General features: G+C 38.0%; 1 protein-coding gene across 5 annotated transcripts in view; it reads left to right on the forward strand.

Moving 5' to 3' along the window:
• CDH11 (cadherin 11) overlaps positions 1-25228 on the forward strand; it is a 228116-nt gene that overhangs the window by 160724 nt on the left and 42164 nt on the right. The window contains exon 1 of one of the 5 annotated variants that reach the window (XM_015874076.1): positions 20907-20976. The exons of the other annotated variants lie outside the window; for them this stretch is intronic. The gene's annotated coding sequence lies outside the window, so the exon portion shown is untranslated. Of the gene's footprint in view, positions 1-20906; positions 20977-25228 lie in introns of those variants that run through there. 5 annotated transcript variants of the gene reach the window in all.

Below are 25228 nucleotides of genomic sequence, written 5' to 3' on the forward strand. Positions count from 1 at the left end.
GTTGTATTAGGAACTGAGTAAGAGATCCACAAATATTAATTATGCTTTCCAATTATACCCTCTTAGTATCCTCCCCATGTCCCTAAAGGATCCTGGAATGAATGAAAAGGAGCATAATTCCTCATTTATAGAGAGAAATTCTTTCTAGCTCAGTAATCACAGTCAAGATTACAAATCAGCTTAGAGGACGGCATCTGGACTCGCTTCAGTTTTCTGTTCAGTTTTGCAGGCAGCTTGGCTTGGAGTTCTGCTTTTTTATAGAAAAGGTGACATCATCCAGGTGCCTGTATTTGAGGAGGGGAAAGAATGAAAGACTTAAATCTGTATATATGGTTTTCTTATTTTAAGAGAGTTCTCTTACTTTACTAGATGAATGTGTGCTCACTTGTTTCTTTTAGGGGAAATATTTAGAAAGCATAGAGCAAAACTCTGGTATTACAAAGGCAAATCCCCTTGCTTCTCAGTTTTTTAATGTGTCCATGGTATGTCATCTAAAGAGCAGCTTCCAAAGTCTAACAGTAAGGCAAGATAACTTGGCTGAAAAATGATTTTTGATTGGTTCAAAGGAGCAATTTCAGCCTTTCAATAAATGCCCCATGAGGTCTCTAGTATAAGGATCCTATTGGATTCCTTTTATTCACTATATTTCCTACTGGGCAGCAGTCCCAAATGATACTGTGGTGTTCACTGTGAAATGCCAAAACATTGCATAAAACTGCTACTAGTGACAAAAGGGTTAAACAACATATGGACGAGTTATCTGTCTGGAGCTTCAAACAGCCACGTTCTACATCAAAAAAGGACTGCAGCAACTCCTTGATCAAAGCTCAGGTAATTTAATTATTTGCCGTCATGAATCAAGGGGTCCTTGAAACAAGCTTAGTATGTCTGGATATTAGAATATGGGAAATTTATTGTTTCACTCCTTCTAATATTCCTACATCAAAGAGCATTTTTTCCTACAAACATAGCAGTGTGAAATCAAAGAATTCAAGCAAAGCTAATGTGGAGAGATTCTGTTTTCCTAGGATCTTTGTGAGCTGGAAGGTGAGCCGATTTCTGTGGGGTGAGATATTTATTACCACGATTCTTTGTGTTTATTTTATAGAACTAAATATCTGCACTGAATCTTACAAATGCAAGTGCTTAGCTCCTACTTCTGTAAGCTCACTGAGTTTACATTTTTTCTGCTATCTCTCTCAATTTTAGGAGACTTCCCATGTTTTTCTTTGCAAACCTCTGTTTACTGAGCTCTAAGTGGCTCCTTTGGCCACATAGTGCTTTGAGATTTCGGTTGGTGCAGTGTGATGCAAACTGTGGTCTCTAAACACTGAGGGAAGAATTCCTAGCTGCGTTCTCCAGCATTCCCAGCCCAATGTCAGAAGGAATTTAGGATGGTGATAGACATTCCTGGTCCGAAGGAGCAGGGCTCAGTCGCAAGTGTTCCCTGTGCTTCTCCCATCAATAGCAATCATGTTAGTTCAGGATTAATGAGGCAAAAAGTGCTTGGCATTTTTAAAACGCTAAACATAGCAGAGATGTGCATGCTGCTAGAAGAAGAGATCCTCAGCTTGCAAAAGCAAATGTCACTTCATTTCTAGGAACGATTCTATCCTTCCCTTTTATCTGTACTTCTGCACTTTCTTCTTTTGCTTGGCTGGAATTCCTTTCACAGCTGAGGCCAGACCTCACTTTTTCCCACATTCATGGACACACTAAAATTTCCTATGTGGAATGCCAGTCTTGGTGTGGGAGTTGTATTTTTATCTGCTGTGTAATTTCTCTGTAATAGCTCTCTCATTGCCTGTGTTTTCCTAATATTGTATGTGTATATTTATGACCTGCTGTATGTCAAACTGGTATTGAAGGCAGTGAGTTGTCTTTGTGCAGAGTAGCTCCTTATGTCTTAGCAGGGAACAGAAATAAAGTAGTGAGAGACAAGTCAAAAGAGACAGGAAACAAATGCAGTCACTACATGTGGTGACAAATGTTGCTGAGAATGATATGAGAGTTATATAAAGAAAATAGTATGGGTTGGCACATCCTACCTTCTCATAGTTACCTGTGAAATAAGTGCCACAGATTCCTGATACTGAGGATCCTATCGCAGGTGGAAATGTATCCATAACAAATTGCCATGGAAATTTTTGTAGAACTAAGGGAAAGCAAAATGCAAAATTATTATAAATATTCTAATTCATTATCTCATTTAGCTCAGTAAATTATCAAGAAAAGTGATGCGGTATTCTGCATGTCATTGCCATGCTGATGAAGAGCTCCATAAAGTATTTCGCTTTGACTAGCACCACGGTGCTTGGAGTGACATGTTTAGGTTGGTGTGAAGGTAGAATAGTTCTGATTTTTGAATTTGAGTGGAAAATTTCCTTATAAGCTTTAAAAAATGCACTCTTCATTTCAGTTAACTAAGTACGCTCAGATCATTACCATGTGATAGTCTCATTCCATATTTTCCAAGAGATCAGCCAATAGAGAGGTGATTATTTAGCTCAAAGTGAAGTTACTTGGTTCGTATCACAGCAAATCTACAGGAGCTTACAAGACGGTACAGAAGTATTCAGCCAAGTGGTATTGACAAAGTTTTACCTGCATATACTTGTGAGTGTGCATATATATGCATGTGTGCTTGTACACCTTTCTTGAATGTCACAGTTCCACCGTGGAATCTTTTCTGCTAATCAGGACTATATGCATGAGTTTATGGAAGCCTTAATTTCTGCCATGTAAACTGTGTGGTGGTGTGAGAGGTTACGCTTGCCTGTGAATGATGTAGTGACTGTGCACATGCCTGTGCCATTACCAGAGGAGGAGGAATTGATTAGCAATAACACACTTCATTAACACTGCACTTTCTCAATCATTGTAATTGTGGCTCTTCCCCTAAAACATCAAGTGGAACAGGTTTCATTTCAACCAAATCAATCTAATGTGTTAAAATTTACATAATTTCCTCTCATTGCATTTATAGAGCAGCAGGAATTTTAATTTGCATTGTCTGTATAGTCTATAATCAAAGTGTTAAGAGCACAAGGTTTATTCATTATGTATGGCATGTGGTGACAAATTTACATAATAGGCTGCATCTTGCTGAAATATTCCTTCTTTCCCCACCCCCACCTTTGCAATGTCGGTTATAACTTATTTTCTATAAGCCCATTAATTCAATTACACAAGCCTTTGAGTTCCAGGGAAGATTTATTAGAGAGAAGTATCCTTATAAAAATAAACAAGTTGATAAAATGTCATACTGAACTGCTAAAATGAGACATTGAAAGCTGGACTGTGTTCTCTGATTGCAAGAAAAAACGTGTAAAACCACGTTTAAGTGTTTGTGCTCTTGCTGTATACTGAAGGCAAACATTCTCACACAGAATGGGAAGAGACCTTTTTGTTCATTATTGGCTGTTTCTATTTAGAGTCTGCTGTTTGAAAAACTTCAAAACTATGTTAGGGACTAAAAAAGCAATTTAGACACTAGGTTGCTGGAAGTTTAAACCTCTATTGTTGAGTGTTGACTTTGTTTTATTGAAATGAAACTGATCAACAGAATATTTTTGATGTGTTTTAGGAAACAGAGGAAAAAATAAAGGACCGGTGGCATTTGTAGCAGCATAATATATTATTGAAATGAAGAATGTAATGCATCATTGCTTTAGATACACAAATCCTTTAAGAAGTGTCATAAATACACACAGAACATAAGATTTGTTGTTTAAGTCTTCAACTACGAGAGACTTCTTTTAATGACACATGCCAGGAAGCTCCCTTCTCCCTTGTACTGCCCAAGTAAGGGTGGTCAAAACTAACATAGATGAATTATCCTTTTTTTTTTTTTTTTTTTTTTTTTTTGTAGTTACACCATGCTATCTTATAATGCAAAGGGTATAAACAAATGCATTCCATGTTCTAGCTGTTCTAAGAATAGCTGTCTGCTTGCCCAGCCATATTCTCAGAGACAAACACTACACATGCTCAGTATTCATATTCATAGGGTGGATCCATTCGCTTACATGGGCTGCAGAGCAGGAGCAAGGGAACATGCCACAGTTCTTACATGGCTTCCTTACTGAACTCAGTGCATGGGAGCTGAACTTTGCAGAATACTTCTGTCAAATCAAAACCTTGTTTGAACTGCACCTGGTTTTAGCCACTGATGTATCCAGGCATCAGCAGATCTTGCTGTTGATTAAGCATCAGCTGAAAAAATGCCAGTTGGAAATGTCACCAAAGCTCTTCTTTGTTCCTGTCCAGCAACTGAGCTCCTCCCAGCCATCTGTGGGGAGCCTGCCTTTCTGCCTAAGTGAGAATGGATGTTCTCAAAAGCTGAAGAAGTAAAGGGAAAAGGTGAAAATATATAAAGAGCTGGGTGGAATGATAGTTCATAGCAGATGAGGATGTGTCCCTTGCGGAATTGTACCTAGAGGCTAATGGAGTCAACAAAGCTCTGTGTTCACAGCTAATGCAGGTGAATTAAACTGAGTTCAGCTAGGAAAATTTCACTTCATGTAATAACACCTGTAAGGGAAACTGTTGATCACAGCCTGAACCTCTGATTAACCATGTGAGGCAAGTGACCAGTCAGCTGCAGGAGCACAGGTGAAGATAATCCAGCTGTGCTCTGGAAGGGGTGGAGCTTGACTCCACCTAGATCCCATTCAAGGGCTGACCAGCACTAACGTAGCATTTCTTACTGGAGATTACTCTTTTGTGGAGTTTTTGTGGTGAGCTTTGACACTGGCATGCATCCATTTCAACTGAAAGCCTCAGCACTGGTGAGTCTTTTTCTTAGGTACCCTCTGGCTATTTACTCTGTAATTACAACTATGCACTTATATTATTCCAACTATACAACACCTCAGAGTTGGTTTAGTCCCGCTGCTATTAGCTTTCTATGACAACAGGACCTGTATTTAGGTGTAAGTGAAATGTGTTCAATTCATGAAAATAAAATACAGTAGTCAAAGTGGAATATGTGGGCTAGTTCATCAGTGCACCAGCTGCTGAGGGTGCTACTGTTTATATCCTGTTTCATTTAATTTGAGGTGAAGTTTTAACTTGTCTCTGGTTTTGGTTGTTGTGTAGATCAGTCTTCAGATGAAATGTTTGTGATGTTTCTATCACTAAGAGAAATATATTTTTACAGCTTGAAATGGGAGATGTAAGGAGAAACTGTTGATCACAGCCTGAACCTTTGATTAACTATCTGAAGCAAGTGATGAGTCAGCTGTGGGAACACAGGTGAAGGTAATTCATCTGTGCTCCTGGAAGGGCTGGAGTTTGACTCACCTCTCCTAGATCCCATTTAAAGGCTGACCACCACTAAGGCAGCATTTCTTTCTGGAGATTGCTCCTTCATGGAGTTTTTGTGGCGAGCCTCAACATTGGCGAGCATCTATCACAACTGAAAGCCTCAGCACCCTCTGGCTATTTACTCTGTAATTACAACTGTACACTTGTATTATTCTAACTATTCAGGAGATAAAAGAGAAATCAGATAAAATATTTTACATGTTTAGCAAATTTTCTCTTGAATTTGATCGGAAATTTGGATAGACAGTGAAATAAAATAAAAGCTCATCAGTTGAGGTAACAAGGTAAATACTCTGGTGCTACAGATAAGCATAATACTTTTTATTTTTCTGCACACAGAAATGCAGTTTTCCTATTGACTCAGTAACTCAAATTTGTTTAGAAAGGTTACAAGTGCTCCAGTTAGAGAGCTGCCTAAGATTGCTGTAATTGAAAGACCAATAGTCAGAAAAAGGCATTTCCTTTCCAGACTCTTGAGGGGTAGATTGGCAAGAGGGCAGGAGAGGAAGAGTGGGTCGTCTTTCTCTGAGCTGCTGAGATTTGGGCAGGATGTAGACCAAATCAGGTCAGGCTCACTGGCCTTGGTTTTCAATTTGTACTGTTTCTGCAACACAGGATGGAATTTTGTAGTATCATCTGAGGTTTTTATGTAACAAACATGTTCTTACAGTATGTACAGTAGAGGCACAGGCTGATTTCTCAGGCTCCCATCTTGTGCCACATCAAGCTTGAAAACTTGTATCTCTTGCTGCAAATCTTGTTTGCTGTCTATGCGTTGAGACTTATCTGGTGTGTTATGAGTGATTGCACTTTGAGTGTATGCACCTTTTTGAAGTAGCTCTGCCTTGGCAGCCTCGGGTGGCCAGAAGCAGTGATCAAGGCCTGGTTGTGTGCTCCTCCTCTTTGTTTGTTAGCAGTAAAACCCACTTTGCATTGAGGAATTTCTTTCTTTTCCAAGAGCAGCTTTTAAAGAAAGCCAGCAATACTGGTGTCAGCAGCTTTCAAAGGAAGTGGCTCATCTGCAAATAGGCAATATGTTCTACTGATTTACTGGTTCTTTCCTTTCTTGATCCTGCTTCAGTTCAGGTGCTATACAAAATTCAGTATTTAACAGGTTTTTGGGAAGTTAGTTTTAAATCAGGAAAAGATCAGTGATATGACATTGTTGGCTCCAGAGGAAAAATGAAATGTCATGTAACTGAAATAAGTGCTACAAGTCTTTGTGAGGCAATTTCTGTATTTTCTTCCAGCATGATTAGATTTTATAAATATCCTACTGTGTACAGGTATGTTCTCATCTCCCCTTCTACCAGCACAGGATGATGGGCTGTCCTCTGCTCTCAGATGACAAGCAGCCAGCAGCAGTTAATGACAGTGCTGGGATTTTTGGCACCTTTTTTACACTGCACTGACTCTGTGCTCACAGGATAATTATCTCTCAGCTTTGCTTTATGTCACTGAATACAGGACATGCATCATTGCTCCTTCGAGAAATATCCAAAGATTTACTGGGGAAGCTATGATTTCCGAGTGTTCTTGGGGAAAGGGAACCTTGACTCTGAATGTGACTAACAAACATTACTGACTGAAACTGATGTATCACTAACATCAGTGTCTTGATTTCTCCTTTCTGAAGTGCTACCAGTGAAATCTGGCAGGGTATAACATTGTAATAGAGGATTATAAGCTACTTTGTCTTCTTGCTTGAAGCTGAGTAACAAAGGAATCCTAGTATGTATGTATGAGGAAGGGGTCAGTAATTTTCAGGATATATCAATATGTTTATATATAGGTAACAGGAACAATCATGGAGTAAAGGTTATGTTTTTTGTTAGGTTTTATTCTGTAGTGAGCTGTGTTTATGGGCTCTGTCATGAGAACTGGAATAAAGGGTGGAGTACGTGGATCTTCTTTGTTCCATATGCACTCTATGAAATAAAATTTCTCTTTATTCCTCTTACATTAAAGAAGAATGAAAATGGATTCTTATTCTTGACTTTTCACCTCCATATTGCTTTGACTTTCATCTTTCCAGTGCCTGGACCCTTCTTTTTAGTTTTTGTCTATATTGCCTATTTTTGAATATACTCATACCATGGATTCCTTTTCCACATTATTGAACTCCCTGAACTCAATGGGATCTTTACTGGATTTTTAATGGGTCATGTCTAAGTGTTTGGAATGTGCGTTTCCAAAGCTCGGTTCAAACTTAAGGCACATTTCCTGAGGGGAACAGCCCCTTGTATTTTTATTATTATTATTTTAACTCCAATTACGTACTTCAAAATTTGGGGAGTACTATATGATCTGCATAGCACTAAACCAGTTAGATAATATGCATCTTATCCTCAGAAGCAAACAGTATTAGGAATCTTTTGAAGAGGCCACAGATTAATGCAAGGAAGCTGAGGGAAGAGGATTGAATTACTTATGCCAGACTATTTACATGGCACTGAGCCTAAGTGGTTGTCAGAAGAGTTTCTTCTGTTGAATGATCAAGATAAAGCTACTAAAGCCCTTCCAACTCATTCAGCTGTACAAGCTTTAATTACCTAAACCTGGACTGAACCCTAAATCAGTCTGGTTCTTCTGAACTGCAGGCATTAAATAACGTGTCCCCAACAGCATCCTGGTGTGAGCTGTTTCCTCTAGAATCAGGAAGAAAAACTGCTGGAATAGATGCCTTCCAGTAGGGAAATACCAAAGATCACCTTAAAAGATTCTGATAATAAGGAAATAGTGAATAGAATTTAAATTGTCATAGTTATGTTTTTCAGATTTGTTTGACATCCTTGAGCTCATTGAAGAGGATCTCTCATTTTTTTTTCCATGTAAAATGACTCTCATGCTCTTTCAAATTAGATAATGCAGACCTACAGTCTCACAGAGCCTGAGAAAGGCATGGGATGTATTTTTTATTAATTGGCCTATATGGAAATCCTTAATTTTCTCCTTACCATTGATACGTGAAAACTCTGTAAGGTGTGCTGGATCACTTCCTGTTTTCCAATTAAAAAACCAACCAAACAAAAAACAACAACCACCACCACAAAATAACAAACCTGATTCTTGTGATTTTCCCTGGCATTGAAAGTGGAGGAGATGTAAATATTTTATTTCTGTGGTAAACTGATTCTCAAGAACATGACAAGAGTCCCACTGAATGAAACAAAATTCAGATAATTGTGGCTGTAATGGTTTCCCAGAGAACTGCTTTCAGAAGAAAAAAATAATACAATCTAATTTCATCAAAATATTTTCTGTAAATATTATTGTATGTAATTTCAATATATTTCTTATCCTTGGACTGTTATTATCATCTCTGGCTTCTTTTAGAATGGTGTTACAAAGCATCTGTTTCACTCATTGACCTAGAAGTGGCATTTCTTTGTGCAGAAAAGAAAGGGCATTTACTGCTTGGAAGTAATTGCTTCTCAGATTCTATAATAGGCAAAATCATAAAGCAACACACTTGCTGTGATTTTTAAATACTTCTTTTCTGGAAGAAGAAACCTAGAATTTTTAATTCAGAGGAAAATTAATTCCATCCCCTTAGTATTCTTAGCAAATGACTCATGTAAGAGTTTTCAAAGGCAAATGTTCCCTTTGATAAGATGGAAGATCAAACTTAAGAGGAATTGCTGCTCCCCTATCATGTCAGTAAAATTCCATTGAAATTAGTTTCCACGTTTGGGTTTTCCTGCCTCTTATTTCTGTTTAGGAGAGAATATATGGATATATTTGTAGGCACATGTTCTCCTCTTGATGTTTTTGAGAAGTGCAATATTGCTTGAATTCTGGTTTTTGAATGGGGTTTATGGCTATATACAGATATATGTGTATGTGCACAGATATATATTTTAAATGTGTTATAGTTTTAGTTACAACTAGTGGAAATAATGGTTTGATGCATCAGATGTGTTGTATAAAGAGAATCACAGTGCTGGCTTTATCTGGTCTCTGCTGCGGAATGCATTATCAGTGCTTGCATGGTGTTCCTCAGTGGAGCATAGAAATGTAGGTGGTGTCATTGGAGAGTCTTCTCTTTAATTTAATTTAAGGTTGGTAGGAGGAGTCTCAGTTTAGCATGCTGAGTACAGGAAAAGTCTCCCAGGTTTGACTGATGGAGAGGATGAGTATAAAAATGGCCTTTACGGGTCAGAGTTCTGAAATTATTTCTTATTAGTTTTTATAATTAGTCTTTGTTTTCTGCTGTTTTCCCAACTTAAAATTGCCTTCAAAAACATGACCTTCTCTCCTTTAGCTATCTAATACAGCCTTCTGTTCCAAGATAAAATCATTTTGTGGTTCAGAAATTTAAAGAAGTGGGAAATAAAAAAAAAAAAAACAAAACAAAAAAAAACACTGAAGAAGGTATGGTTTGGGCTTGTTCTGCAGCAGAAAATGTTAGCTAATATAGTTATACTGGAACATCTATATCAATAACAATCTTTAGTTCAAGCACAGCATGTGTTGGCAAAGCAGTGTTTTTATCAGCTCATGAATAAAACTCATATCAGAAATCACTCCTCTTTGCCAGTTGAAATAGTTATTGTCAGGCTTTCTCTTACCTCAGTGTGAGTGAGGAGGGACTGAAACTGTTCATTTCTGGCTGATGTAGACTCGGCACACATTTTCAGGGTGCTGGAGAAATTGCAACATAATTAATTTGGACATCTGCTATTTTAAAAAGTTTTTTTTTTTTTTGCCATGCTTTTACAGAGATGCATATATCAGTGACTGAAAATGTTATCACTGGAAAGTGATTTTAGATACTTTGGTGGTGAGAAAGAGTTTAAGAGTTAATGTCACATTTTCTCATCTGGAGTAATCTTAGTAAAATGTGAGTTCAACACTTGCAGTTGTTTTAATGTCTTGTTTTATGGCCTTTATCCAGGTCATTCATCTCTTTACACATACTCAGATATCTGTGCTCGTTTCATAAAATACTGTTGTTTTAGACAGCAAGAGCCTTTTTGAGTAGAAGTCTTGCTGTCAAACCAGGAATAATTTGTTGTCTAAGTAATTTAAAATGTCTGAAGTTTTCTCATATGTTACATAAAAGGCTTGAGTTGGGGACCCCAAACCTGTGGATGTAAAAGCCTGAATATGAGTGAACATAGCCAACAGTGGCCTGAAGTTCAGAACATGTGTAAGGAAATATGGTGATGTGTGTACAATAACAAATTATGAAAATTGAGCACATAACTAGGAGATTATTGCTGCTGGAAGATGCATGCTATGTAGATGCACTTATATACAATTGTCAGTGCTTGTGGTTAAACACTGCTGTACAGTCTTCTATGTAAAAGTTTTTGAGTGCAAAATAATTCCTCCTTCTGTTCTGGAGTGTTTTGTTTTTTCTCTCTTTCTCTTATAGTCTGTATCTGAAGGTCTGATTGTTTACAGAGTGATAGTACAGAAAGAAGGGGGAAAAAGCTCTCAACCCCCTTTTCTATGGATGTTTGGATATGTCAGTAGTAGTTACACAAATATGAAACTATTGAATTGATACGGATTTGTTGCTTTTGGCCCACCAAGAAAGCTGATGTAACCACAGTACACACAGCATTCTAGCATTTGTCTGCTCTGCAAAAAGCATTTTTCCTAATAACTAAGAAACCGTCAGTGCCAAGTTTTTGTTCTTTCCAGATCAGTTGCCTGGTGTTTCGTTAGGTCAGAGCCATCCTACATAACAGTTGTCTTAAGATGCGCTAGAGCTGCTAAGCAGCACTGAGATGCTGAGGCAGATGCTGAAATAGAGAAAAAAGATGAAAATGGCACCAGATACAAATATCAGGCATGTTCTTTTCTGTGGAAACCATTGTAGGTTTATTTCCTCCTTGCCATTATTTGTTTATATGTGTTGCATCTGTGGGTTTATATTACAGGGATTTCTCACTGTACAAGTCAGAATGAAATATGGAGGGTGAGAATCAGCTGATGCTGAATTTTTCCTTTGTCTTTAAGTTGTGGAATGAGCTCAACAAACAAAACTAATTCTTTCCATCAGTGTTATCCTTTAGCATGATGTCTTCTGCATTCTCTTTTGCTAGTTGTTCCTTGAAAAGCAGATTTAATGTAATAGGAGTGTAGAACTGGTTTCTTTGCATATTTGTGAGAGTTATGCCTGAATTATGTGTTCCATATTTTTGTTACTGCCCTGTTTTTAATAGATTGCTTTATATATATAATATACACATATAATACACACACAAACATTTATTTATTTGGCTACAATTTTATGCACAGAAAAATCCTGTAAACGAAGCAAAACATGTTTTGGGGATTTAAGGATAAGGGGTGAATTAAGCCATAGCAGGAAGAGAGCAAGCAATTCAGATGCTAGAAAGATATATAAAGGTTTAAAAGAGATAAATTTAAAGAATAAGCAAATTTTAAGTTAATAGAAGAAGCTCATCTTGGGATTAAAAGAGAGTGACATTGGGACAGCAACTGAACTGAGGATGTGGTAGTAATGGCATTTGAGCTATCTAGAAAATGTTGTACTGCTCTCACAGATGTAGTCGATCTCATCCTTTTCAGCTTGCATTTGAGCTTGGTTAATCCTTAGCTGTTGTTAATCACAAAGTTTAGAAGGTGTTTTATCACCAGCCAAAAACTGCCTGAGGACAATTTGAGCTGACAGAATTACTGGACATATGCTAACACGTTATGCAAGGCAGTAGAAAGGGTTAATACCTATTTACTGAATTGGATGGTTGTTTTTTTTTCCCCTCACAAGACCAAGAAGAATTTGCTCTTGAATTGTATGCACTTTATTTGAGGTTCTACTAAATGGTCATGCAGGAGGACGAAGTGTTCCTAATAAGGATACAGGCATCAAACTGTATTCCTTACCAGGCTCACAGAGCAGTACCAACACTCCAGAAGGCCTTGTCTTTGAGAAGTAGTGAGTTGCACTTGGCTTATCTACTTTCTCCTAATTTTGTGAGACTGAGCATTGGGAAGAAAGTAGATATCTTTGAAGTACATTCCATCATGTTTTCTGTTTCAGTTAAACAAAGCCATTTATACTGTCAGTCAATAATGGTTGCTTGAATTGATATATTTTATTAAACTTAATATCACTGGAAAATTACCTTGATCAAGTCTGTATTTCAGCCCAAGTGGTGGGAATTACCAAGCCTCACCTGAGAAGTTTTTGATTGAGACAGCCATCAAATTGCTGATCGTAGCTAATTGCCACTGAAAACTGGGTTGCAGTTTGTTTTGGGTTTGATAACATCCAGAAGTACTGGGCATTGAACAGATGAATGTCCATAAAATTGAACAGATTAATGTAACAATCTCATATGGACTTGAGCTTTGCTTTTCTCTTTATGACACTTCTAAGCAGCTTTATATCTCCACGCTATCTGACTCGCAACATCTATCAGTCATGGTATGAAGGGCTGACACTGAAGTAAGCCCACACTGTGCCACCGAGAGTTTTCTGTTTGAGTTGTTTATTTTGAATAGTTGTAATGAACGTTAACATCTAGAGAAGCTTTACAACAATCTGATAGTTTGCAAGTATTAGCTATGCCTTTTTATGTTTCATAACACTTCATATCAGAAAAATATAGAGAGATGTAGTACACTTTTTGAGGTTTTGGATGGTTCATGTACTTGATGAGAGTGATGGAGTATGGCAGCATCTTTATCTGAAAGGTGTATATTAAGAAAATGAAGTAACAGGAGCAAACCCTGCTGAAGAGGTAGCTTTGCTGGATGAGAGTTAGCTACAAGTAGCTGAAGCACACTGTTGTGCTGGGCGGGTGGAGGAGTATTGACCAGAGAATAAGTGTAAGAATTGAAAATGTTTTGATGTGTTATAAGTTTAAATTGATTTTTCAAGTTTGTTTTGCCTTCACTCTTGTGCAGAAGGCCTTATTTTTGGTGGTCTTCATGAACTGTTGCAATTCTTTAAAATTAATATAAACAAATTGCTAGTAAATACTGATTCTGTTATAAGAATGGATAATATGTTAAGGCACAAACAAGTAGCTGTCTACCGCGTTTATTTTACTGGCTTCCTTTGACTTCAGCTTGGACGTGCATCAGACCTAAAAAGAATAATTTTAAACTACATCAATTTAATTTTCAGCTGCTTATTTCAGAATTCTGTCTCTTAATGAGATATCATGAGGGTGGGGGATCCCTTGTGGGGTCACCAGCTTTCCTCATCTCAGTAACCTGCTTGTACAAAATCAGTAATGTGCATTGTTAGCAGGATTATACTTCATTCTGATAATTCCTATAACCCATCTGATGCATTTTGAGCTGCATGGATGGGGTGTACAAGCAGGGTAATAAACTTTGGTTCCGTAAATGGGTAAGTGCAGCTCTTTGAATGAGTCTGCTGTGAATAGTTGCTTAAAATATGCTGTTTCAGCAAACATGCTTGATAACTTAAATTCAGGGAAATATTTGCCGGAACAAAATCTTAAAGTGTGTGAATCTGATCAAAAAGACTTAATATGAGATGAATATTTATAGTATGCTAGCAATATTTGCATAGCGTTTGCAATTGCTCATGGATGTTATCAGACTATCTTCAATGTTTTTTTTATCTCGTAAAAGAGAAATGAGTAAATTGTGGTAAGTAGCTAAATACAGACACAAACTGTTTTCTGATTTCAGTGTTGGAATTAAGTTTTCCTCAGTGCAGCTGATAGAACTTCTATCCAAGAGGCACAAAAAAGGCTTGCAGTAGTGAAACCTGTGATAAATAGTGCCAGTTCTGAAATGCAGCACAAGGCTCAGAGCTGTGCAGGTGTGGAACAGTTTATTTGGCTTTCTGCAGCAGTCTGCCCACCTAGGCACTGTGTTACATGCTGCTCTGAACCTAAATGCATGAGAAAACCTTAAGTATACAACTGGGATCTTACAAGAATTTTTCACTCCTGAAGGATTCCTCAGAGTGTGTATTTCATACTAAATACTGCTATTTTTGTTTATATTCTATACAGAAGCAGAACTGAATCTTTTTCTTTTCTATTTAAAACTGACATTGCTATGTAGACTTAAGAATCCTACATGCCTTTTTATCTCAGGCTGTGGTACTTCAAATATGAATTCATTGTTTGTCTTAAACAAAGTTAAAAATGGACTTGTGTGTCTTGCCTTCTGTCACAATGTTGGCAGGAAGAGGACTTTAATGCCAAGTGCCTGTGCAGAAATTTCATTGCAGTTCCTAATTTAAATTGCTTTTCAGCCCTGACATTGAAAGCAGTGAAAAGTTTCCAGTAAAGTCTCCCTGCCACTGTTTGAATACATAAAACTTATTTTTAACCTTTTAACGTCAGCTACAAGCTGATGGCTTCAACTTCCTGAAGCCATTTTCTTTCTGACACTTTAGTAGTGAGTTACAGAGTCCCTTTTATTCATTGTTTTGTTCTCCTTGTGCTGCTGATGCAGGCTTCTGATCCCTCTGGCTTACATGTTCTTAAGCTTTGAATTCAGCTTCCAGGTTGGTGTCTATTGTGTTAGACTGTTTGTTTTTGACTAGAAATTGTTGTTTACTGTATCAAATGGGCATTGGAATAAAATTTTTGCAGCTGATTTCCTGTGAGGATGCTATTTTCCTCCAGCTCCTTCCTTCATAACCAAATTCCACTGCTGAGCACAATTCAGCAAGACCTGCCTATCCTATCCTGAAGTCTTCAGATTTGTTGTGTGGTGACTTACAGTCTGTATTTGTTTACTGTTTCCTCTGAAGTTACTGGTTGTTATTCATTGCAATCTCTTTCTTGCTTGAGATCAAGGCTTAAAAATGTATTCCTTCCTGTAATATCAGAATACCTCACACACTTATTTTGTGACAGTTTAGAGGAACAGATAATTTGGGGTGAAGGTTTAATATAGGTGTGTGCCTTTCAGGAAATACCTATTTAATTTAAACAAAATTTTTACAATAGATTGTAAATTCTTCTGAGATGTTATATGCTTATTTTCTTGAAGACTGCAAAGAACAGCATTTCAGAAAACGCGGTAGATTACCAGTTTGTTAATGAGACATTTCTGGATAAACTTAACTCCTTAGTCAAGTCTATATGTTAAAAAAAGTGCCTGCTATATACTTGGGAGAACAGAATGTCTCTTGCATCCTTGTTTTCCATGCAAGACCTTTCATTTCAATTGCTTACATTACTCATTTTAAACACTGTGCTGTACAACTAATAGGCATGACTGCAGCCTATTTAGTATCATGCAAATGAAAAGAACCGCAGGAGCTTCTTCATTAGTGTGCTGCAGTGTTGAAGGAAAAAAGCACTGAGGGAAAACGAGCCTGCCTTGGGCTCTTACCTTTATTGTGAGGCGGGTTGCTGTGGCAAAACACCATCAATGGGGCTGTGCCAAGTGTGTTCCTACTCTGCTGTTGGGCAGACCTAACATTGTGCTGCCTTTTACTCATGGCTACAGACAACATCCCTGTGTGCAAGGTATTTTTTTTTAACAGCAGTATATAAAGAATGCTAGCAGGTGAGCTGTCATACACTTAGCAGCAGCTGACTTAGGACAATGTCATCTGAATAACAAGATAAAGCCTTGTAAATCCATTTTCCTGCTTTGCAAATGAGTATGTGCTGCTGCTGAAACGTGTTAAGAACCCAGTTCAAATAATATTCTGGTTCCAAATGATCATGGCTCTGCCCCTTGACAAATGAAGGCAATAACCTTCATCTCAGATGTCAGCTTGTCCCATCTTTTTTATCCAGTTCTCCAAGTGTAACCAAACATCACATCTGCTTGATCTGGAATCCCTTATCAAGATATTACTTGTGTAGAGGACAGTGGAAAATATTGCAAAACATTCTGTTATACCAACTTAACTGAAAAGCTGCTGTTGCTTTAAAAATTTAATGTGAAAAATATAATAAGGAAAGGTTGGATTTTGGCCAAAAAGAAAAGCAACTCAACTTTATGGTGGCTTAAACTGTTTTGCAACTAAAGATTGCTTTTCTCTGAAACAACTCATTCCCTCATGCAACTAAATACTGCCATATGTTTAAATTCTTGCAGGCCTCCTAAGGCTGACCCAGAAGAAATGTCAACAAATGTTTGTGAGTCCTTGTGGCCTTGTAACATTTTCTTTAAAAAGTGAAGAATGGAACAGCAGGAGCTGTAACACTCCCACAGAACAGACATATGAAGGCATATGGCTAACATGGGAGCCTGCTGGCTCTTCAAAGCTTGCTGGCTTCACTCTTAAGGCTCCCTGTGTTGGTTTTTTTTTGTTTTTTTTTTTGTTTTTTTCTTCCAAGACAGCTAAACTTCCTATCTCATGAGTTGCTTTGTTCTACTCAGGGCTGGGTGTAGCGAGCCTGGGGTCCTGTATGCTCCAAAGGTGCAATGGGAGAATGGGCCTGTCTGTTCTTGGAGATAGCAGACTGGCTGATGCAGGTGTGGGACAATGTGGTGGCCTTCATGGTTGCTGCTGAGTTTGGCTTGTCCCTGAAGTACCTGTAGGCAGTTTACTATATACAAGAGCTCAGATAACAATCTCTTCTGTACCCGGATAGATTCTGGGAAAATATGCTCTCTACTGCACAAACCAAATGCTGGCTCTGATTTTGGAAATTAAGTAACATTTTCTGCAAGGCACTGGACAGCTGTGCTAACGTTTCATTGCACATATAGCTTTATTGCATTTAACTCAGAGATCTGAGTTTGATGTTATGAGGAAGGTCTCCAAACACCCTGGTTCACAAGCCTTTTTCCAAAATCAATATGATATAATGGTATATTAAATTAAGACTTTTAGAATAAATTATGCTTTTAAGTTGCTTGGAAACTTTGGAATTATTTTCTTCCCTATAAGTAAAATTTCCTGCAATTATTATTTTTTATTAATTCAGATATTTCTGTGCTGGAATGAGGTAGCTTTAATATTGGAAACTTGGAGCACAAAGAAATCTGTAGGGAAAAAGTGCAGCACAACCACTCCATTTCCCTTCCAACTGTGTTTCATATTCAGATAATACATAATTCGGCTTCCTGTTCCAAAGGCAATTAATAACATCTGTGTAGCATAAAGTAAATCTTCTCAGGTTTATGCATTTGCAGAGGCTGTAAAGACCATGCTTGTAACAGGCTTGGATAAATGTACAGATTACTGCATACCTAGAACCTAGAGGAGAGAGAGCGGGTATCTGTGCTCCAGTTTGAGCATGTGTCTGGGGCCCTTTCTGGGTGATGTGAAAGGCTGTTTTGCTCTGGCGCTGTGCAGATGTGTGTCTTTCCCTGCTGTCATCAAAATTTATATGTTCAACACAGCACAGGATTTTTTTTTTCTGAAAGACTTTTGGTCATTTTTGTTTGGTCTATTGTCATGGATGCGTGACCTTTTGAGTCATGGCATGGTCTATTTCTCAATACCACAAGATGTTTCTTCACAAAATATTTTGGGAGGTATTTTATGTAACCGCTCAAAATCTCTGCCTTGATGTGGGGGAGGGGGGGGGGGGGGGGGAGGTCTATTTTCTCAAATGTGGTTGCTGAGGTTTCTGTGCACTGAAAATCAAAAGCATAAAAAGAGCACCTGAGTAAAACATAAATGTAAAAGGAAATATCTTAACAGTTATGGAGTTCCTGTGGTTTACTCCTCATCCTCTCTTTCTCTGTGCCATACAGTTACAGTAATATGAAAACACTGGACATGAGTATATATTTTCCAACTTAAGATCTCACTAAATTGAACATAAAGTACGTCTACAGCTTTATCTCAGTTCTGCAGCATCCATGGCAAAGAAGGTTTACTACTTTAAGTAATTACTATGCAGCTATATGATTCTACTTTTAGAGGACTGTAAGAGTAAATTAACTTACCTTCACAATATCATTTTCAGATTCAGGCATTAATTACTATCTCCAGTTCAGCTCTGGAGCTGAGGAGCAGAGGGCATGTTGACAAAGTCTATTGTTGGCAGATGGAATCTCAGCCCACCAGAGCTACACAAATGTGTTTATCATGGTGCCAAATCTGAATTAGCAGGTTGGAACAGAAGCTCATATGCCTCACCTCACAGTAGGACTTGGTGGGTTGGATTCAGTGCTGTACTGACCACATTTGTTCAGCTTCAGCTCAACTTGGAACTTGGGCAGAAAGAGCTCACATCTGCCAGCAATATACTGTGTAGATACTCCCAGAAAATCTGCCTGAGGCCACCCAGGAGATTTAAGTTTGGGCCTGGAATATTCTTCCATCCCTGTCCAATTTAGTTGAAAAGTTCCTGCTGTATGAAAATTATTCCAAAAAATATTCCACTTAGATTTTTTTAGATAATCTTTTGGCAAAGTGACATTTTCATTCATTTTCTGAGGAGCCACATTTCTGCACAGTTGACAAACAGACTTGTTTCTTTATTGTAAAGTTATGTTTGGATTTATTAGGTATTAGAATGTTTCCACACGCAGTCTGCCATTTTAGTCTGGCTATGTTTGTGTTGGGCATTCCTGGCTGAGTCCCAAAAGAAAACAATTGAAACTTAAGAGTAGCTGCGATTCTGAGAATGTGAATAAAACAGACCAGTTCAGGTGAAAGGGACCTTCAAATATTGAGTCCAACTGACCACTTCAGGGCTAACCAAAAATTAAAGCATGTAATTGAGAGCATTACCCCAATGCTCTTTGAACACTGATAGGCTTTGGGCATCAACCAGCTCACTAAGAAGCCTGTTCCAGTGCCTGTACAGTAGACAGCTTTTATCCTCAGTATCTGACCCTCCCTGGCACAGTGCTGTCATCAGTTTGGAGGGAGCAGAGACCAGCATTTCCCACTATTTAAAACAGTGGATGTAGCTTTTAACCAGCTGTTTGATTTTGTTTTATTTTGTCAACCCTCCTCATTTCATAAATATATCTCCTTTTATTTTGCTGAGGATGAGGTTGAACAGTACTTTACAGCATTTATTGTTATTTAAAGCAAATGCCTTTAAAGTATGTAGGACTATCTCTGTCAGACAAAACTCCCATTGACATTAGTAGAATTCTTCAGGTTTCTCCTGAATATGAAAAGCACTCTGTTATTATTTGGTTATGCGTATTTCTATTTCACTATCATTGTTTTGAAGAAACCTCATAATGCACTTGCTCATAGCTTATAATAATTACACTACAGAAAACTAAAATCTCTGTGGTATTTTGGAGGCATAATGAATAGCAGTCTAATGTTAAATATTAATATTGTTGAATGTTCTTGTTAATTTTGTATGTGGACTTCATTGTTACAAGCACTTCATTGCCTGATGCAGCTGAAATACAGATCTGCATTTATGTATTAACTCTAAAGCATATATTGCAGCATATTACCCAAAACCAACAAATTAACTCCAGTAAGAAAATATATAAATATCATCACTTCCAGAGTCCTGAAATAATAGGAGGTAGAAAGTGATGTAATCTTTGCCATAAACATTGCTGCACTTCTGGAAAATCTGGATTAGGTGTGAGTAAAAGTTGTACACCAGGCCCCTTGGAAGCTTCTTAGTGCTTGTTTAGTGCTTAGATATATTCTAGATCCTGTATTTACCCATTGATACTTTCCTTTATCTTTAATTACCGTTTCTTGAAAATGATATGCTGTTGGGAATAGTATCTAAACATCAGTTGTGAAGTATTGTTCAGTCCGGAAAGCCGAAATGTACCATTTAAAGGAACTTGTGTTCAGAATCAATAAGTTTAACTCATCTTTCTTCATTATTTAAGCTTTCTTTTGTCAACGTTTAAAGACTGCTTCATGGTCAAATTAATGTATTTGACATCAGTTTGTCCTGATTGAGAAGCCAACTGTGTTATGTCCTTTGAGAAAACAAAAAAGGAAATGAAGAAAGGAAGAGTAACAAAGACAGAGTGAATGCCTTTTGGTTGACCTAAAATAAGTTTACTATCCATTTTTCCCTCATTCCATCCTGTCTACATCTAGACAAGTTATGATGAGTGAGAACATGGGAGGACAGGGAAAGAAGTTTGAGTCCAGAAATAAGACCAGATAATACTTAGAAAAAAATAAACTTTTGAAGAGTCGTTGCTGGGTGTGCAATAAGCTTCCCAGGTTCCCAGAATGAATCATGTATCATTCTGCGGTGACAGAGATATTCAGTGAGTTGAATGAGGCACAGAGATATTCAAAAATGTCAGATCTCTGTGGTGACTTTAAACAACTTCTCTTTATTTATTAATAAAAGAAGGAAAGTTGGGGGAAAAAAAAAACCACAAATGTTCCTAAGACCAAAGCTCTGTCTTTCTCAAGTCTCTTGGACGAATTCTGAGCTATTCTCCTTTATGGTTATTTCTGATGTCCCAAAATTGTTCTTTCTTGGGTGTCTCCAGTGGACCTGGAACCAGCAGGAACATTTGTTGAACATTTATATAAAGATTTTTTGAAAGGTTAGTTGATTTTCTTTTTTTCTTTTTCTGTGCTGAGTGTCCCCTACAGCTTAGCTAATGGGGGCATTCAGCATATACTTCAGTGGCTCTCAATTTTAGATTTTCTTTTCAGGTCACTAGAAGAATGGTTTCTGAAAATGAATGGAAAAATAGCAAATCAAAAATAAGAACAATATGGTGGCAATCAGAAGAAAGCCAGAGGAAAGAAATAGAAAACAGCCTGCTGAAAATGGCAGCAGATAAAGATAAGATAAAGTGAGTACCAAATGCTAGTAAAGATGGCCTTTGCTGTAGCTTTGCTATTGATCACAACAGAAGGATCTGATCATTTATATATTGTGGAAGAAAAACACCAGTGAATATGAATGTAAAAGTGACAAGGAAAGCAAACAAATAAGGAAAAATAAATAAATAAATAAAAAATCTGTAGTGAAAATGTGCCATTAGAATATTTCAGCAATGACGAAATCCCACTCCAGTAGTCTCTTATTTCCTTTAGGTGGAAGCTGTTCCAGAGTGACCTAGAAGGCTTTTATGCAATTCTTTTATGTTGTTTTTTTATATCAGTACTAAGGGATATTGTCTGCTTTGTATCTATCATATATGTCCCCATGAGGGAATATATATGAGCATTTTACTAGTGGCTGTTTAAGAACCTATACTGAATCTAGTAGACAACAAATACAAATAGTCTTTTCATTTTAGAGCACAAATGAAGACTTTTTCCAAATCCAGGGAAATCAGATACAGTGTGCTACATGTACATATTTGTTTGTGAATGAGAAAGATGTAAATAAAACTTAATTTTTTTTTTTAAATGTATTTATGTATAAAACAATGTATCTCTTGTGGATCCTCTTCTTCCAAATTTGGTTTTCAGAAGCTCAGAAGTTGGAAACCTGGAAAAGGAGGGCTTGATGTATGATATTTAAAATGACAGAACATACCTGCCTTCAGGCCTTCCAATCCACTTGCATTCTTAGTACCTGCATACGATGGGACTGGAGCAGCATGAAGCTAATTAATACAGACTTTATCCTCAAGGGCCTGTGATCTGCCTTCAGGCATTTGTGACCCAAAAGCAAGGGAGGAACTGATGAAGTCATATTGCATTGGGTGCGCACAAGGCCTGGATGTTCATAGGATCTGTAAAGAGCATGTTAGATTAGGGGGCTGATTTGTTCATTGGAAGCCTACACAAACTGTTTCTCTGCTATGTAATTTGGCTTCGGACACATGAGATTTGGACTTCGTTCTACAGCTTGTCATTGTTCTGAAAAGCATTAGTACATATGCTTGTCTCTTATGAGAAAATACAGGTATTCTTCTTTTTAGCTTGTTAATTTTCAGCCATCGTTCATGGCCTTCCCATCTCACAGGACTCAGTACAGCTGGCTGCTTTTCAGGCCATGTCCAGAGGCAGTCGGGCTTGTGGTTCCCTGCCTGTGGCACTGCGACCTGCTTGATGTCAGCCAGCACCTCAGCAGTATGTGGAAGGGATCACCAAGGGCAAATATATTGGTAGAGTGCAGAATGTAAAGTCAGAATAATTCATGAGAAGGAGAAATAGACTGCTTACCTGCTTTGAACTGAACCTTGTCTTTGTGGGACCTCCTCTGCAGCTCTCGAGTTTTGTCCTTTGCTTGCAAGTCCTGCATTACTGCTGGATGACAAGCTCCTCCTTTCTTTCTGGATGGAGGGAGAGCTTAGGACAACTGTTTAGTCCACATGTATGAAATATGTTTTCTAGCCCTGATTTATGACAGATGTCTTATTCAAATAATGGTTTGAATACTTAGCTCCTCTGGACTCAGTTCTGTGCTGTAAAATACAAATATTAACACTTTCCTACCTCAGAACTAGACCTCTGAATTGTTCAAATTCTGTGGTGTTGGCAGTTAGTAAGAGAGGCAATATATGCTTCCCCACTGCTATTCCTCAGCATGGGGTTTGGACTCTCAGGATGCATGCATGCAGCTGCACAAATACCCCCAGTCCCTGAAATGTGGTTAGTCATCAAAGTCATTGGCACTCACCTGCCAGCAGAACCTGTAACTGCCTGTGTATGTATTTGTAAGACAGGCTATGTGAGATTGTCTTTTTATACTTCCTCATGCAATGTTTGCCCTTTGTTTTATTCTCTGACCCTTAAATTTGTCCGTCTTTCAGCAGAACATGGTAAGCCCTTGGAGCATTCACGTCCATGCAGAGAGCACTTGGTTGTACTGCAAATATCAGCTATTAACATTGATGAAGTGACAGCTTTAATTATCTAATGCAACTTTGAAGCTGGTGCTGCTTTCAGTGGTGGAGTTGGACCAGATGACCTCCGGAGGTCCCTTCCCACCTGAAGTACTCTAGGATGCTATATTGGTAGCGGCATGTGGGGATTCACATTACTGAGCTTAGCTGCCTGCAGTAAATGGAAAAAGATAGATTCTCTGGAAAGGTGGTTTGGAGCATAAGCCTATTTAGATGCTAAAATAATAGCTTACAGGAGCAATTTATACATAGCCAAGGACGGTACCCTCCTAGTCAAGGTACCCATATATATATTCTTTAACAGGGTTAAATGCTGGTTTGTCACTAAGAGACTTAAACAGAGGCTGCTGGCTATATCAAAATGAACTGTGGTTGTGTGGCATGTAGGAGAAATAACAGTGAAGCTGGACACAGTTTTTTTGTTTAAAAATTAAAGATTAAATGAACAGACTTATTTCTGAATTGTGAACTGAGCACTTATCAAAATAACAGTGTAAATTAAGGAGATGCATGTTCAAGTGGAGGGGAGATTTGGTGTTGCATAGCTTAGAACAGCGAGCATTAAAAAAGGCATATGAGAAGTTAGGTCACTGTTAAGTCAGAACTTGAGTATTCTAAAGATATAGGCATAATTATTCATTGAGGAGAGAGGGTGAGAAAAGAATGGCAAAGCTCTGCACCCAAACAGAGCTCCTCAGATGGCATGTGGGAGGCCTGAATTCAGGCCTCCTTCCTCTGATTTTTGTTCAGATTACTACGTTTTTCATAGGTGAAATGCTTTATAGTGTGCTTTTGTTCACTTCTAGAAATGGCTCAAAGGTTAAGTGCTGTGTGCTAGGGTCACTCTGCAAATTCATGGGACAACCATGGGAAGGCTCGCATCTTCCTGAATCTTGTGTTCTGTCATCTTGTGGTCATAAGCTTAAATCTCTGCCATTTTCAGCTTAAGTGATGTTAAAACCTTTGTTATATTTTAACAGTATTGATGTTTTTATGGTGGACATTCTGAGTGTTTAATTTTTCCTACTTGAATGTCTGTTTAGTGTGCAGGTTAGAAGTACCTATATTTTTTTTGGCACGTTATAATCAGACACAGTAAAAAAGCAACAATTCAACCCACCATAAAAAAACAAACAAACAAATAAAAAAGCAAAAAACCTGTTCAGCCACTCAGCCCATTTCCTGTCCTGGGCAAATCATTGTTTCCATATTGGTTTCATATAAATAATTTATGATCAATATTTCAGCCAGGAAGTTTCAGCTGCTCTGCGTTCCGAGTCAGCTGTTCAGATTACTGTAGCACTTTGGATATGGACAGTATTGACTGGATGAACAATCAATGCTTTAGACTGATAGGGTTGGTTTTTTTTTCCCTAATAACCACAAATGGTGGAAAATGTTTTTCCATCAGCACTTTCCCACTGAATTGAATCAAATAACTTTATGTGAATGTCTGCTGTGGTGGAATTCTGAATATGTCAGAAATGCTTTTTTTGTAAGTTGCAAATTTGCTTCTCTGGAATGTTTTATTGTCTCCCATTCACTTTTATGAGAGGTGCCAGAATTTTCATTGAACATGTTGGGGAAAAAAAAGAAAGGCTGCAGTAATGTGGCCACAATATCGTTTCAGAAACGGTTCCCTTTGTCTCCCTCGGTAACAAGCATCAAAACAGCTGTGGTTATAAACTCACGGTTTTCATCTTTTCCTGATTCTAAGTATTCTGTCTCCATTTCAGTGAGCTCCCAGATATGTCCCCACGTTTATTCCTGTAATCGCTCATCTGGAAGCACTTAACTTTAAAAGCACGCTGGACAGGATTTTGCTTCAACCTGATCTAAAACTTTCCTGTTAGTGAGTGTTGTGTGCCCCAGGCACTTCTACAGTGACTGATGTGTGTTCCGTGCCATTCCCTGCAATCAGGAAAAGGGAAAACGAGGAGAGGACTGGTTGGGGTTGTTTAGGGTTTCCTTGATTTAAATCTCATATTTCGCATGCTTCTTGATTGTGTTAGTTCATTCATTTTGCCAAACAGACCACAAAGCTGTGAATATTTATTTAGTTCTGTTCCTAATAGTTTTTCTAATAGGGAATTACTTCGGTACAATGAAAGACATTTGTAAATGAAGCAGATAAGCCCTTTGGCAGACAAGGAGTGTTTTGTTCAACACAAGAATTCTATTGTCCACTGCTTTAGTTGTCAAGTGCCTGGGGAGCCCAGGATTTATGATGATGTTACAATGGCCC

This window comes from Coturnix japonica, chromosome 11 (genome assembly GCF_001577835.2).
Source record: "Coturnix japonica isolate 7356 chromosome 11, Coturnix japonica 2.1, whole genome shotgun sequence".
Lineage (NCBI taxonomy): Eukaryota > Metazoa > Chordata > Aves > Galliformes > Phasianidae > Coturnix > Coturnix japonica.